The sequence below is a fragment of the Peromyscus leucopus genome, unplaced genomic scaffold (assembly GCF_004664715.2).
Source record: "Peromyscus leucopus breed LL Stock unplaced genomic scaffold, UCI_PerLeu_2.1 scaffold_257, whole genome shotgun sequence".
NCBI lineage: Eukaryota > Metazoa > Chordata > Mammalia > Rodentia > Cricetidae > Peromyscus > Peromyscus leucopus.
The window spans coordinates 137,764-154,906 of NW_023505131.1; positions in this window are offsets into that span (position 1 = coordinate 137,764).

Consider the following 17,143-nt stretch of genomic DNA (forward strand, 5'->3'; position numbering starts at 1 on the left):
GTCAGAGTCCTGAGACACAAGCAGAGACAAATGTGTGGGGATGCAGTTCCCAGCACAGACTCAGACCACGGGGGAGGCCATACAGGAGGAATCAGCGTCCTCCAGAAGGACCAGTGGCATTTCTTATATTGCAGCACACGCACGCACGCACGCACGCACGCACGCATGCACGTGCACGTGTGCACACGCACGCACACACCGTGTTGCCCCTAGTTTTTGCACAACCTGGAAGACCTTCAGTGGTTGGGCAGGCCAGACTCAGGAGCATTACTGCTGGGGTGCCAGGAATGCTTGTGGGCTTTCTAGAAAGTACTTTCTGCTTAGCCAGGGAGTCAGCATTCATGTTCCTAAGAGAAGCTGATCTGGATTTTCTTGTGGTTTCTTTGCCTGGCTTTGGTATTAGGGACTCGCTCTGGCTCATAGATTTCTTCTCAGATATATTGATTGAATGTATCTATATGTAATGCCTGCCTACATTTATGTGCACCGTGTGCATGACGGTGGTGCCGAGGCTCGAAGGCATCGGGTCTCCTGGAGCTGAAACTACAGTGGTTTTAAGGCACCCGATGTGAGTGCGAAGAACAGAGCTCTGGGCCTCCGGAAGAGCAGTAATAGCTTTTCACCGTGGCCCCCTTACCTTTTAAGAAATGTATTTTTATTATTTAAAATTATGCCTATGTGGGGGTAGTATGAGCATGTAAGTGTGGTGCCCACACAGAGTCCAGAGACATTGGACCCTGAGACTGGAGTTATAGGTAGTTCTGAACTCCTCCACGTGGGTGCTAGGACCAAACCCAGGTCCTCTGGGAGACTAGTAGGTGCTCTTAACTACTGAACCACCTCTCCAGACCCTGCTGGGAGAGAGAATTCAATCTCTTTACCACCCATGAGTCTATCCTGACTTAACACCCATTCCCTTATAGTAATTTTTATTTTGCAGAATCAGTAGCATGATCCCCCTTTCATTTTTTTCCTGTTAAAAAAAGGTTTTAGTTTTTATTTTCAGTTATGTGTATGAATCATGAAGGTGCCGGTACAGAGGCCGGAAGAGAGTGATGGGGTCCCTGGAGCTGAAAGTACAGGCAGTTTGAGAGGCCTGATGTGGGTGCTGGGAACCGAACCCAGGTCTCCTGCAGTCAGCAAGTGCTTTTTAACTCCTCGGCCTTCTCTTCAGCCACTCCCACTTTCATTTTTAATCTACTAGTTATATCCTTTCTCCTTTTCTTTGTCTATATACTTAGAGGTTTATTATTATTATTATTATTATTTTTTGAGACAGGATCTCACTACATAGCACCAGCTAACCTGGAACTCAGGCTGGTCTTGAACTCTCTAATCTGCTTGCCTCTACTTCCCAAGCACTAGGGTTGGAGGCATGCACACCACCACACGCAGCGTGTTGATAGTTTCAAAACACCAACGTTTGGTCTCGTTGAATTTTGTTGTTTCCGTTGCTCTCTGTCTAATCTTTATTTTCCTCCCCTCCGCTGTCTTTGAGTTTAGCTTACTTTCTTTTTCTTGAAGTGGTAAAGGTGGGCTGCTGGTTTGAGACCTGTCTTGTTAGTAACATAATATTAAATGTCTAATTCCCTTCAGCGTTGCTTTTCTGACTGGTAGGTTTGTGTGGTGTGTTTTCATCTACTGCTAAGCATTTTCTATCTCCCTGTGATTTTTGTCTCTGATCCCTTGTTTAAGAAGCTCGATGGGCAGTGGGTGGTGCTCACCTTTAACCCAGCACTCAGGAGGCAGAAGCAGGCAGATCTCTGAGTTCAAGGCCAGCCTGGCCTACAGAGTGATTTCTAAACAGCCAGGGCTACACAGAGAAACCCTGTCTGGAAAAACCAAACCGAGCAAACAAACAAAAGCCGTATCTTAACTCTCACATTCTGTGCATTTCCATTTTTACTCTGTTCTGTCATCAACCTCTATGTCATCCCACGGTGGTCGGGGCAGGTGCCCGGTCTCATGTCTGCCTCCCAGGACAAGTGGAGCCCACTGGCAGAGCGCATGTTCCGCAAAGGAGTCACGGAGACTCATTCTGCGGCCTGCCCCATGTTCCAAGATGATGTCCTCTGTGCACTTGGCACTGTGTGCATGTGGGTGTTGGGCAGTGCTGCTCTGGGTCCCATGGCTCTCTTATGTTAAAAACTCTGTTTCTCCTCCTGCTTTTGTCTGGTGTTCTGCTTGGGTTTAGGGACACAGCAGCTTCTAGCTGCTGTTGTAGAGCGATTTCTTCCTTGACTCTGGGACTTCTTTTCTGAACATTGGTGGTCATCAATTACATGCATGCATACTTAGAACTGGCATGCGTTAAATCTTTTGATTATATAATGTTTCGTTTCATCCTCTTTTAAGCCTTTTTATATTTCTATTAGCATATATTACTTACAGATAATTATATAGTGGCTACATGCTGACATTTTCATATTGATATATAAATTGTGTTTGATCATATCCACCCCATTACTCTCTCTCGTCCCCCTCACCTCCACTAATCCCCATCTTCTTTCCAACCACACCCCCTTCTACTTTCATATGTGTGTGTGTGCATGAGTGTACGAGTGTGTGCATGAGTGTGTGTGCATGAGTGTGTGTGCATGAGTGTGTGTGCATGAGTGTGTGTGCATGAGTGTGTGTGCATGAGTATGTGTGTGCATGAGTGTGTGTGCATGAGTATGTGTGCATGAGTGTGTGTATGAGTGTGTGTGTGTGTGTGTGTATGTGTGTGAAAGAGAGAGAGAAAGAGAAATCACTTCTCTAGGGTTGCCTATAGGCATGTGAGTGAGGACTATGTACAGAAACATGGGCACCTTACCAGTGGCTGTACCAATGAATAAAATGTCTCTCCTTTCCCCTGCTTGGCAGGATGTTGATGGACCCAATCTTGAGCAGGTCTTATGTAGATAATCACTACTGTGAGTTAAGATTATAATATCCTAGCCGGGCGGTGGTGGCGCACGCCTTTAATCCCAGCACTCAGGGAGGCAGAGCCAGTTGGATCTCTGTGAGTTTGAAGGCCAGCCTGGTCTACAGAGTGGTTCCAGGACAGCCAAGGCTACACAGAGAAACCCTGTCTTGAGGAAAAAGAAGGTTCTAATATCCACGTCCTGCCTGGAAGACATCATCATGCAGCAGTCCCCCTTTTCACTGATGACGTTATTTCTTCCATCTCTTCCACAATGCTCCCCAAGCCTTGCAAAGGATGATACTGATGTCCTGCTTATGGCTGAGCTTCAATAGTCACTCAGCCTCAGCACTCTGACCAATTATGAGTCTCTGTAGTTACTGCTGCCCACTACAAAACAACAACACCTAGTCACATCACACCCATTTACCAAAACAACAGCAGTGTCTTCCCCACCAGGGTCCATGACCTCACCAGCCGTGGTGTTTGGCTAGCTTCACAGTACCAGATGGGAGCTCCCTCCAGTGAAGCAGGCCTCAGATCCAACCAGAAAGCAGTTGGTTGCTCCACAGCAGACCCGCCACTATTTCACCAATGGACACATCTTGCCTGGACACAGTCAGCCGGGCCACGGTCCACAGCTGTATTAGGCTGTTGGTGACAACCTTTCCCCAGCGGCCTGCACAGCTCCTTCCAGTACCAAGAGCGTAAGCCATCAGGGAGGGAGCTTTCAGCTCAGCTCCAGCTTGATTTCTAGGTGTCCTGTGACCGCAATATATGGTATCTACAGCAACAGGTTTTAGTGTTTGTATTACTTTATTTTTTTTTAAAAAAAAATTGCTTATTATGTACACAGAAGAGAGGTACCAGATCTTATTACAGATGGTTGTGAGCCACCATGTGGGTGCTGGGAATTGAACTCAGGACCTCTGGAAGAATAGTCGGTGCTCTTAACCTCTGAGCCATCTCTCCAGCCCTTACTTTCTTAATCTATTTGTATGTATATGGGTGCATACATGCCACAGCCCACATGTGGAAGTTAGAGGACAACTTGTGGAAGTTAATTCTCTCCTTCTATCATTTGGGCTCCAGAGATCAAACTCAGATTATCATGCAAGCTCCTTTACCACTGGCCACATAAGGGTTTTTTTTGGGGGGGGTTTGGCGGGACAGGGTCTCTCTATATAGCCCTGACTGTTCTGGAGCTTACTCTGTAGACCAGGCTGGCCTTGAACTCAGAGATCCGCCTGCCTCTGCCTCCTGAGTGCTGGGATTAAAGGCATGCACCACCACTGGCTACATTGTCTTTGTATATATATTGGTCTTTCAAGACAGGAGTTCTCTGTGTAGCCTTGGCTGTCCAGGAACTCACTCTGTAGAGCAGGCTGCCTTGAACTCACAGAGATCCACCTGCCTCTGCCTCCCGAGTGCTGGGATTAAAGGCATGGACCACCACCCCCTGGCTATATCTTTTAATTTAAAGTTTGTTTTATCTGCTAATAACATAGGCCCTCATGTTTTCTTATAGTAAATATTTCTGTTTATTTTCTTTTTCTCTCTCTCTCTGTGTGTGTATGTGTGTGTAGGCAAGCACATGTTTTCCACAGTGCATGTGTGGAGGTCAGAGAACAACTTGGGGGAGTTGGTTCTCTCTTTACACTATTTGGGTACTTTGGATTCCGGGGACTGATCTCAGGTCCTCATGCTTGGTGGTAAGCTTGTACCCTTGCCCACTGACCCATCTCACTGTTGGCCCCGCCGCCGCCGCCGCCGCCGCCGCCACCGCCACTTTCTTTGGGTTACTGGTTGTGGAAATACCTCTTCGGAGGGAGTGGAGGAAGCCCTGAGCAAGCGAAGTTCTGAATGGATGTGCGTTGTTGATGTGGGCACAGCCATGACACGGACCACGGACTCGGACCCATGGCAAACTGACAAAGCCTATCCCCAAGTGGGTCAGGCTAGAGAGTGGCAAAGCCTTCTTCCTGTGGTCTACGTGTGAGTGTGTGTGTACGAAGGCACAACTGGTCAGTGTGTGTAAAACCAGCATCCACAGCTTCGTCGTCGTCGTCGTCGTCGTCGTCGTCGTCGTCGTCGTCCTGGTCTTTGCAGTCTGAGACTAGCCAGCTCCTCCTCCCTGTGCTGTGCACAATCAGCCCAGTAAACACACCGGTCCAGGGTGCGGCAGCAGCAGGCGCGCTCTCCATCAGAGCGCAGCTACTCATCTGACCCCAGCTTTTCTGCACATGTGTCTGCCCTTTCTTCTTCCCTCACTGGCCCCCAGCTAGGTGCCAAGGAGAAGCTGCGCAGGACGGCAGTATACTTTCAGCTATCTGTGTATTTGGATCTAAAGTGAGTCTTTTGCTGATCTGTCTTTAGACCGTGTGCTTTTATCTATTGAGATAATCTCTCTTTTAAAATTTTCCCTCAGGAAGGGTTATACTATGTAGCTCGTATTGGCCTTGAACTCATGGCCTTCCTCCCTTGGTCACCTGAGTTTAGGAGATACAAGCATATGCCATCATGCTCAGCTCAATCTTTTATTTCTTATGTGTTTGCGTGTTTTTGCCTGCATGTATGCCTGTGCACCAGATGGCAGTGCCTATAAAGTGCAGAAAATCAGAGCTTTGTGGAGCGTTGGTGGTGCACGCCTTTAATTCCAGCACTCGGGAGGCAGAGCCAGGTGGATCTCTATGAGTTCGAGGCCAGCCTGATTTACAGAGCGAGATCCAGGACAGCCAGAACTACAGAGAGACAACATCAAAAGAAAAAGAAAAAAAGTCCAAAGTCTCCTGAGACTCAAGGCAATCTCTTAATTGCAACTCCTGTAAAATATAAAAGCAAATCACATACTTCCATCATACAAGGGCATAGACTGTACATTTCCATTCTAAAAGGGATGGTAATGTATAAAGTGAGGGCATGACTGCTCCAGGTATGGTTGAGGGAAAGGTTTTTTTGTAGCGGCATCGGGAGTGTGCAGAGCGCAGAGCAAGGAGAGAAAGTGTACACTCAACAAGGCCTGCAGAGTGAACTGGGCAGTGAGAAAGGGCGAGAGATCAGGAGAGCGAGAGAGGAAGAGAAGAGACGACCGAGAGAGGGGGTAAGGAGGAGGGGTTCCAGAACACAGAGCTGAAATGGCAGGGTTATATAGGAATGAGGAGCTGGGGAAGGGAAGCCTATGAGCTGGAGCAGTTCTGTGGAAGGTGGGACCGAGTGAGAGGAGCCAAGATGCCAGCGTGGACTCTGAGATGCTGAGAGAGCTGGAGGCCGGCACGTGCTTTAGTATCTTATAGGCTCCACAGTTAGCCGTTTTTGGACTGGACATTCTAGCATTTTGTTGATGATAAAGAGCAAAGTAATCTCTTTCTAAGCTGTTTCTAAGCTGAAACTAGAGAGTGATGGTGGTGGGGGAGGGGGGAAGCAGGAAGGCTGGAATGCTGGTCAATGCCTGGAGTGAGGAGATGACCTGGGACTGGCATGTTGCAGACAGTTTGGAGCAGTCTGCAGTTGATTGGAAATCTCCCGGGACAGATCTAGACGAAGAACAGAGAGTAATTAAGGAGCTTAGGGGGAAAAGTCTTTACCCTGGGTGTACACTTGAAACTTCCAGGTCTGTGGTCTTGGTAGTTGGGAGTGTGGAAGTAAAGAGAGAGACCTCCATCCTCAGGGTAGGCAGTAGGCGGGAAAGCCTAGTCATCTGTTGACTGACAGGAGTTATCTGGAGTCTGTTTGACCTGTGACACGTGGATTCATGTTGTGACTTCCCGAAGCTCACATGAATTTTTTTAAGTTTACAAAAAGAGATGAAAGCTTTAGATATATTAACATTAACACTGTACTCTATCCTGAAATCCCCATTGCAGCAAAAACAGTTTACAATGTCTTCAAACAGCTGGAGCAGACTCACGCCTTTGAGCCGCAGCAAAAGCGTGGGACGCAAAAGGATGGTTCTGGTTAAAATCATGAACACTCTTCCCTCTGTCAAGAGGGCTGGGTGCATAGATCAGACAGCCTGTGTAGTCTGTAGACCCTCAGCCCTCCTCGAACTCAGACCAGACAGGAGACTTAATATTAGGCTTATAAATGCTCAGCCAATAGCTCAGGCTTGTTACAACTAACGCTTACATTTTAAATTAACCCATATTTCTTATTTACATCCTGCCACGTGGTGGTACCTTATTTCAACACGGCACTATCATCTCCTGCTTCCTCTGTGTCTGGCTGGTGACTCCAGACTCCTTCCTTCTTCCTCCCAGCATTCTCCTAGTCTGGCTCTCCTGCTCAATCTCTTCCTGCCCAGCTATTGGCTAGTCAGCTTCTTTATTAAACCAATCACAGTGACATATATTCATACAGTGTAAAGGAATTTCCACAGCATTAGTGTTTTGCCTGCGTGTATGTCTGTGTGAGGGTTCTGGATCCCCTGGAACTGGAGTTTCAGACAGTTGAGAGCTGCCATATGAATGCTGAAATTTTTTTTTTTTTAAGTTTTAAACTATACCTGATGAATTTACAAACTTGTGGCACACACCTTTAATCTCAGCACTTGGGAGGCCAGCCTGGTCTACAGAGTGAGTTCCAGGACAGCCAGGGCTACACAGAGAAACCCTGTGTAAACCCACCCCCCAAACAAAACAAAACAAAATCAAACAAAAAACTCCAAACCTGAGATCAAGAGTTTACACAATAGTCTTGAGAGATTTTTTTTTTTTTTTTTTTTTTTTTTTTTTTGAGGCAAAGAGCAAAGAAATCACAGAGATAAAAGATTTTTAAGAGTGGAAAGTAAATAGCTGGGCAGTGGTGGCGCATGCCTTTAATCCCAGCGCTCAGGAGGCAGACAGAGCCAGGCAGATAGATCTCTGTGAGTTCGAGAACAGCCTGGTCTACAAGAGTGGATCCAGGACAGCTCCCAAAGCTACACAGAGAAACGCTGTCTCGAAAACAAACAACAAACAAAAAGAGTGGAAGTTTAAAAAAAAAAAATCAGAGATAAGCGGACTTTGGGATCATTTGTTCACGCAGCGGCAGAAGTTGTTACAGTCTGTGAGAATTTGGAAACTGTGTGTGCCATTTTGTAGCTGTTACTCAGAAAATCGTTCCAAAGAATTGATAAGTGGAATCTCAAGACATTAAAGAGCTTACAGCAGAGGAAACAGGCAAGCGAAAGAGGCAGCGTACAGGATGGGAGGCAACCTTGCCAGCTGTACATCAGACAGACGACCATTCCTTTGGAACATGCAAAGAGCTCAGGAAACTGAACATCAACAAACAACCCAGTCACAAAATGTGCTAAGGGACTGAACAGAGCATTCTTTTTTGTTTGTTTGTTTTGTTTTGTTTTGTTTTTTTTGAGACAGGGTTTCTCTGTGTGGCTTTGGAGCCTTTCCTGAAAGTCACTCTGTAGACCAGGCTGGCCTCGAACTCACAGAGATATGCCTGTCTCTACCTCCTGAGTGCTGGGATTAAAGGCGGTGTGTCATCACCACCCAGGGGTGAACAGAGCATTCTTAAAAGAGGAAATACATCTACAACAGCCAGGGTTACACAGAGAGACCCTGTCTGGAAAAACCAAACAAAACCAGCCAATAGATATTTTTTTAAAGTGTTTAACATCAGTAGCCATCAGGAAAATGAAACCTAAAACTCTTACATCCCATCTCAATTCAATCAAAATGGCTACCATCAAGAAAACAACTGAATAGCATGCCTTTAATCCCAGGACTTGAGAGGCAGAGGCAGGCGGATCTCTGTGAGTTCGAGACCAGCCTGGTCTGCAGAGCAAGATCCAGGACAGCCAGGGCTAAACAGAGGAAACCCTGTCTGGAAAAACAAACAAACAGAAAACAAAGTTGCAACAAAGAAAGAGAACTACAGACCAATCTCCCTCATAAACACTGATGCAAAAATACTCAACAAAATATTGGCAAACCGAATCCAAGAATACATCAAAAAATTATCCACCATGATCAAGTAGGATTCATCCCAGGGATGCAAGGATGGTTCAACATATGAAAATCTGTCAATGTAATACACCATATAAACAAACTGAAAGAAAAAAACCACATGATCATCTCCTTAGATGCTGAAAAAGCCTTTGACAAAATCCATCACCCATTCATGATAAAGGTCTTAGAGAGATCAGGAATACAAGGAACATTTCTAAACACAATAAAGGTAATTTATAACAAAGTCAACAGCCACCATCAAATTAACGGAGAGAAACTCAAAGCGATTCCACTAAAATTAGGAACAAGACAAGGCTGTCCACTCTCCCCATATCTATCCAATGTAGTACTTGACGTTCTAGCTAAAGCAATAAGACAACAAAAGGAGATCAAAGGGATACAAATTGGCAAGGAAGAAGTCAAACTTTCACTATTTGCAGATGATATGATAGTATACATAAGTGACCCCAAAAACTCTACCAGGGAACTCCTACAGCTGATAAAATCCTTCAGTAAAATGGCAGGATACAAAATCAACTCAAAAAAATCAGTAGCCCTCCTATACACAAATGATAAAAGGGCTGAGAAAGAAGTCAGAGAAACATCACCCTTTACAATAGCCACAAATAATATAAAAATACCTTGGGATAACACTAACTAAACAAGTGAAGGACCTGTTTGATAAGAATTTTAAATCTCTAAAGAAAGAAATTGAAAGAAGATATCAGAAAATGGAAGGATCTCCATGCTCATGGATAGGTAGGATTAACATAGTAAAAATGGCAATCTTACCAAAAGCAATCTACAGATTCAATGCAATCCCCATCAAAATCCCAACACAATTCTTCACAGACTTGGAAAGAAAAATACTCAACTTCATGTGGAGAAACAAAAGACCCAGGATAGCTAAAGGAATCCTGTATAATAAAGCAACCCCAGAGGCATCACTATCTCTGACCTTAAGCTCTACTATAGAGCTTACTTAGTAATAAAAACAGCTTGGTACTGGCATTAAAAACCGACATACAGACCAATGGAATCGAATTGAAAACCCTGACATTGATCCACGCACATATGAACACCTGATTTTTGACAAAGAAGCCACAACTATACAATAGAAAAAAGAAAGCATCTTCAACAAATGGTGCTGGCATAATTGGATGTCAATATGTAAAAGATTACAAATAGATCCATATCTGTCACCATGCACAAAACTCAAGTCCAAGTGGATCAAAGACCTGAACATAAAATCCAGTTACACTGAACTTAATAGAAGAGAAAGTAGGAAGTACTCTGAATGCATTGACACAGGAGATCACTTCCTAAATATAACAACAGCAGCACAGACACTGAGTACAATTAATAAATGGGACCTCTTGAAACTGAGAAGCTTCTGTAGGGCAAAAGACACGGTCAATAAGACAGACAGTCTACAGAATGGGAAAAGATCTTCACCAACCCCACATCTGAAAGAGGACTGATCTCCAAAGTATATGAAGAACTCAAGAAACTAGACATCAAAATACTGAATAATCTAATTTAAAAATGGGCTAAAGAACTAAACAGAGAATTCTCAAAAGAAGAATCACAAATGGCTGAAAGACAGTTAAAGAAATGCTCAACATCCTTAATCATCAGAGAAATGCAAATCAAAACGACTCTGAGATACCACCTTACACCTGTCAGAATGGCTACGATCAAAAACACCAATGACAGTCAATGTTGGAGAGGATGTGGAGCAAAGGGAACACTCCTTCACTATTAGTGGGAATCCAAACTTGTACAACCATTGTGGAAATCAGTATGGCGGTTTCTCAGAAAATTGGGAATCGAACTACCTCAAGACCCAGCCATACCACTCTTGGGCATAGACCCAAGGAATGCTCAATCTTTCCACAAAGATACATGCTCAACTATGTTCATAGCAGCACTATTTGTAATAGCCAGAACCTGGAAATAACCTAGATGCCCGTCAACTGAAGAATGGATTAAGAAAATGTGGTACTTATACAAAATGGAGTACTACTCAGCAGAGAAAAACAATGAAAGCATGAAATTTGCAGGCAAATGGATGAAACTAGAAAATATCATCCTGAGTGAGGTAACCCAAACTCAGAAGGACAAACATGGTTTGTACTCACTCATAAGTGGATACTAGATATAAAACAAAGAACAATCAGACTGTATTCCACAGATCCAGGGAGGCTACATAGCAGGGGGGACCCTAGGATGACTGTGGCTTATAATAAGTTTTGGTTTTACTCAATCACTGGGCAAGCCTCAATGAAACATTTCACTATTAAGATAAGAATGTATACTATATCAAGCTGATAATACAAAAATAAATAAATAAAAATGAAAAAAAAATGTTAGGGAGGACATTGAACAAAATGGAGCCCTTATGCATTGCTGGCAAGAGTCCTAACTAGTGCAGCCACTAAACTGAAACATAAAATAGAACAAACGTCCCCTGTGTCCAGCCCTACCACTCCAGGGCCAAAAGCCTGTGTCCTGTTGTTGGTTGCTTTCACTCTTTTCTCTTTTGGCTCTTTGGGGGGGGGGGCTGGCACCCAGCTCCCAAATAAATACACATGGAGACTTATTATTTCTTATGAATGCCTGGCCTAGCTTGGTTTGTTTCTAGCCAGCTTTTTCTTAACTTAAATTATCTCATCTATCTTTTGCTTCTGGGCTTTTATCTTTCTCTATTTCTGTATACCTTTCTTTACTTCTTACTCCGTGGCTTGCTGGGTAGCTGGGTGGCTGGCCCCTGGAGTCCTCCTCCTTCTCTTGCTCCTAGATCTTTCTCTCTCTTTTTCTCCTATTCTTCTCTCTGCCTGCCAGCCCCACCTATCCTTTCTCCTATCTTGCTATTGGCCATTTAGCTCTTTATTAGACCAATCAAGTGTTTTAGAAAGGCAAAGTAACCCAGCTTCACAGAGTTAAACAAATGTAACATAAAATAATGCAACACATCTTTGCACCATTGAAGCAAATGTTCCACAGCATAAACAAATTTAACACATCTTAAAATAATGTTCCACAACAGTGTCTGACCACGGGGACACTTGTATATTCACTGCTGCTCTATTATTCCCAGCAGCTAGGGAATGGAATCAGCCTATGATCATCAGGTGATTAATTGGTAATGAAAGGGTGGTACATATACACAGTAGAACCTTATTCAGCTGTAAACAAAAATGGAATCTGTAAGAAAAATGGATGTAATTGGGAAATATTACATTAAGTGAGCTAACCCAGGTTCAGAAACAAGTATATTCTCTTCTACCTTCTAATTTAAAAAATTTAGATGTATTTATTTTATGTGTTCATATGCATTTTCCCTGCATATATGTCTGTGCAACACGTGGTACCTGTGGAGGTCAAAAGAGGGCATCAGATCCTCTGGAACTGGAGTTACAGATGGTTGTACCACCATGTGGGTGCTCAGAACCAAATCTGTATCCTCTTAACTGCTGAGCCATCACTACAGTCCCTACCTTCTCATTTTCATATGTACACATTGATGTGGAAGTGAGTGTATTTAAGGCAAGAAACTAGACAAGGGCCCAGAAGAGAGGAAAAAGACACTTTAGGTTATGGGGAGGAGAGTAATAAAACACATGTGATATGAAAATGAAATGGGGAATACTCGGGGTAAAAAACCCTTAAATGAGGAGGGGACAGGAAGAGGGAGTGGGGGAGGGTAAACCCAAACTGAGGTTGTACAAAAAAGCCACAAGGAAACCAATACTTGGTAATCTAATTTACAATCAACACTTCCTTTTTTAAAGAGTTTGAATGGAGGTCCCCGAGTGGTTAGATAAAGCTGTTTCCAGAAGCTATAGATTGTCAAATGAAAATTTCAGTGCCAGGCATGAGCTACCACCCAAAGATTTGCAGGTCAGGGAGCCCCCGCGGCTCCCACAATACATTCAAATGCCCATCTAGTCCCAGTGGGTTGGCTGCCCACTGGGACTAGATGGGAAGAACCTATTGCTGTAGACACGGAGAAATCAAGCTGGAGCTGATCTGGAAGCTCCCTCCCTGTGGCCTTTCCACGCTGGAAGGTGCTGTGCAGGCTGCTGGGGGTGGGAGCTCACCAAACAGGCTAACACAGCTGTGGACGCCGTGGCCCTGGCTGACTGTCCAGGCTAACTGTGCCATTCACGCAATAGTGGCGGGTCTGCTGTGGAGCAACCAACTGCTTTCTGGTTGGATCTGAGGCCTGCTTCACTGGAGGGAGCTCCATCTGGTACTGTGAAGCTAGCCAAACACCACGGCTGGTGAGGTCATGGACCCTGGTGGGGAAGACACTGTTGTTGTTTTGGTAAATGGCTGTGATGTGACTAGGTAATGATGTTTATGCATAGATGAGTGCTGCTGTCAGCTTCAGTTAGTGTCTTAGTCATAGTTCTGTTGCTGTTAAGAGACACCATGACCAAGGCAATTCATGTGTGTGTGTGTGTATAATTTCATTGAGGGCTGGCTTACAGTTTCAGAGGGTTAGTCCATTATCACTGTGGGAAGCATAGCAACATGCAGGGCAGACATGGTGCTGGAGAAGTAATAGTACATCCTGATTTTATATTTTATTTATTTATTTATTTATTTATTTATTATTTATTTATTTATTTATTATGTATACAGCATATATGACTGCAGGCCAGAAGAGGGCACCAGATCTCATTACAGATGGTTGTGAGCCACCATGTGGTTGTTGGGAATTGAACTCAGGACCTCTGGAAGAGCAGTCAGTGCTCCCAACCTCTGAGCCATCTCTCCAGCCCAGTACATCCTGATTTACAGGCCAAGAGAGACACTGGGGCCAGGCATGGCTTTAAAACCTCAAAGCCCACCCTCAGTGACACACTTCCTCCAACAGGACCACACACCTGTTCCAAAAAGGCCACACCTCCTAATCCTTCTAATCCTTTCAAACAGTTCCACTTTCTGGTGACTGAGTGTCCAAATACAGGAGCCTATTGGCCCATCCTTGTTCAGACCACCACAGTCAGAAAAGTTCTTATCGTTGTTTTTGTAGTAGGCAGCAGTAACTGCAGAGACTCATAACTGGTCAGAGTGCTGAGAAAGTGGTGTTGAATGCGCAGGCCATAAGTATCTATGTCGGCCTCTGCAAGGCTCAGGGCACATCATCGAAGAGAGGGCAGAACGAGCATCGGAGCCATGAGACAGGAGACGGGCACAGTGTTGTGGATGCTGTGTGGTTCTCCTGTGCTGTTTTTGTACGTCTGCATTTTACCTGTAACTCTCAAAGAATCTGACAGTGGCATTACTGTTTTGTGCATGTTTAGTCACACATGTCTTTTTATTTGCTTCATCCTTTCATGAAGCTACGAGTCTAATTTGTCATGGCTCCCATCTGTCTGAAGCATGCCTTTTTGTATCCAGAAGCATACATGTGCTACTGCTGTTTATTTTTGCTTTTTAATAAATATATCGATTCTTTGAGTATATTCCCCCCCGCTCCTCCTCAGTTTTGGCCGTTTTCTCTAACTCTGTGGTTTTGGGTGCTTGCTTACTTTTGTATTTACCATTCTTGAGATTCAAAATGCATTTCAATGCCGTGACTTGATGTCTTTTGTTAGCTTTCAAAACTTTTCCAACCAAACAAAACATCTTTAATTCCAGCATTCAGGAGGCGAGGTGGTCAGATCTCTGTGAGTTTGAGGCCAGCCTGGTCTACAAATAGAGTTCCTGGACAGCCAGGGCTATACAGAGAAACCCTGTCTCAAAAACCTGTCTTTCAACATTGATAGTCTATGTGTTATTCCAGTTTATACCCGCATTAGCCATTGTCTTTTGTCCCTGTCTTTTTCCTAATATTTCATTTATATTCTGTTCTAGATTGCTAATTCTAACTTCAGCTGTTTGTATTATGCTGTTACACTTAACACTTGACTGAGTTCTTTTTTTTTTTTTTTTTTTTTTGGTTTTTCGAGACAGGTTTCTCTGTGTAGCTTTGTGCCTTTCCTGGAACTCACTCTGTAGCCCAGGCTGGCCTCGAACTCACAGAAATCCGCCTGCCTCTGCCTCCTGAGTGCTGGATTAAAGGCATGTGCCACCACCGCCCACCCTGACTGAGTTCTTAATTTGTTTCGTTTTGTTTGAAACAGGATTCATTATGTCCCTCTGTCTGGATTGGAACTCACTATGTAGGACAGGCTGGTCTTGAACTCAGAGATCCACTTGCCTAGGTCTGGTCTCCAAATGCTGGATTAAAGCATGCACCACCACCACACTGGGCCCCAGCTGAGTTCTTTTGTGGTTATCTTCCAGAGGTTCTCTTGGCGTACGTAACCCAGGCTGTTCTGGAACTCACAGAAACACCTATTTCTGGCTCTCAAGTGATGGGGTTAAAGGCTTGTGCCACCATGCCCATCCCTGCTGAGCTCTGAGCTCTGAGTTTTGTTTGTTTACACTCTAGAGTTTATAACTGGGTTCAGTTCTCTTATAAAAGTTTTCAGTCTTCCCTTTTAATTCTCAACATCTTTGTGGGTTTTTTCCCAAGACTGAGTTTCTCTGTTTAGTCTTGCTGTCCTGGACTCACTCTGTAGACCAGACTGGCCTCTCACTCAGTGATCTCTCTGCCTCTGCTCCCGAGTGCTAGGACTAAAAGCATGTGCCACCACTGCCCAGCTATCATTTGTTTCAATCGTATCTTCTTCTCCAGTTGCCTATTTTGGAGGCCCTTTGCATTCCAATGAAACATTTGGAGGAATCTTTCTTCTTCTTCTTCTTCTTCTTCTTTCTTTTTTTTTTTTTTTTTTTTTTTTTGGTTTTTCGAGACAGGTTTTCTGTGTAGCTTGCGCCTTTCCTGGAGCTCACTTGGTAGCCAGGCTGGCCTCGAACTCACAGAGATCCGCCTGGCTTGCCTCCGAGTGCTGGGATTAAAGGCGTGCGCCACCACGCCCGGCTCTTCTTTTCTTCTTTTTAAGATTTATTTTTATGTATATACGGAATAGAGTGCCAGATCTCATTACAGATGGTTATGAGCCACCATGTGGGTGCTGGGAATTGAACTCAGGTTCCTCTGGAAGAGCAGTCAGTGCTCTTAACATCTGAGCCGTCTCTCCAGCCCATTTGGAGGAATCTTAAATGTCTTAGTCACTTGTCTTATTGCTGTGACCTATCTCAAAACAAACAACAACAACAACAACAACAAAAAATCGGGGTGGTGGCAGTGGCAGAGTGGCACACACACCTTTAATCCCAGCACTTGGGAGGCAGAGGCAGGTGGATCTCTGTGAGTTCGAGGCCAGCCTGGTCTACCCAGTGAGTTCCAAGATAGCCAGGGCTACACAGAGAAACCCTGTCTCGAAAAATAAATAATAAATAAATAAATAAAATAAATAAATAAATAAACAAACAAACAAACAAACAAAATAAAATAGGCCAGGGTATAGCTCGGTGGTGGGGGGTTTGCTTACCGTACCCACCAAAGGCCGAATCAAAAGATTCCTTTCTGGGGCCCGGGAGATGGTGCATTCAGCAAATGGCTTGCACCACAGACACTGAACCTGAGTTCAATCCCCAAAACCCATGTAGTTCCAGCCCTGGAGCGTCAGAGGCAGGAGGGTCCCTGGGGTCGCTGGCCAGTCAGCCATGTGCACCTGCACACACACACGATGAATTTCTGGGTTTTCTTTTTGTTTGGGGGAAAGGTTGAGAGGGGTTCTCACTGTGGCCCAGGTTAGTCTCCAACCCCTTGGATCAAGTGACCTTCCCGCGTGGGCCACGGGGTTGGCTCCATTTTTGGACTTTTTGATTCTCTAAGCATGGTCTCTTCCTTCCACGGTCTGCCTGCGTCCTGGAGGTCCTAGGTAATCAGATGACTTTGTGCTGTGCTCTGTTTTTTTCTCCCTGGTTTCTGCTCTATGCTGTTCTTCAACTGAGCCACCCACCTGGGACCTCCTCTCTCTGCCGAGCCGAACTCCATTGCCCAGTCTTCTCGATCCTGAATCTCTTTGTGTCTATCCATCTAAGTCCTGTTTTCTGTTTCTTTCCTGACGCCCACTGACTCATCTTTCACTTATCCTGGCGGTCTACCCAGCCTGTCTTGGAGTCCCTGTTAGACAAGATTTTCACCTATCCTGGGTGCATAGGCTACTTCTGGACACCTCGCTTGTTTGCTCGTATTCTCCTAACTCTTCGCAGCTTTCTGCTAAATGCTGCTGATCTCACTGCTGCCACACCCACCTAGAAATACACAATACACACAGAGGAAGGACACAGAGAGACCCAGTGGGGTGCAGTAGTCCCCATGACTTTA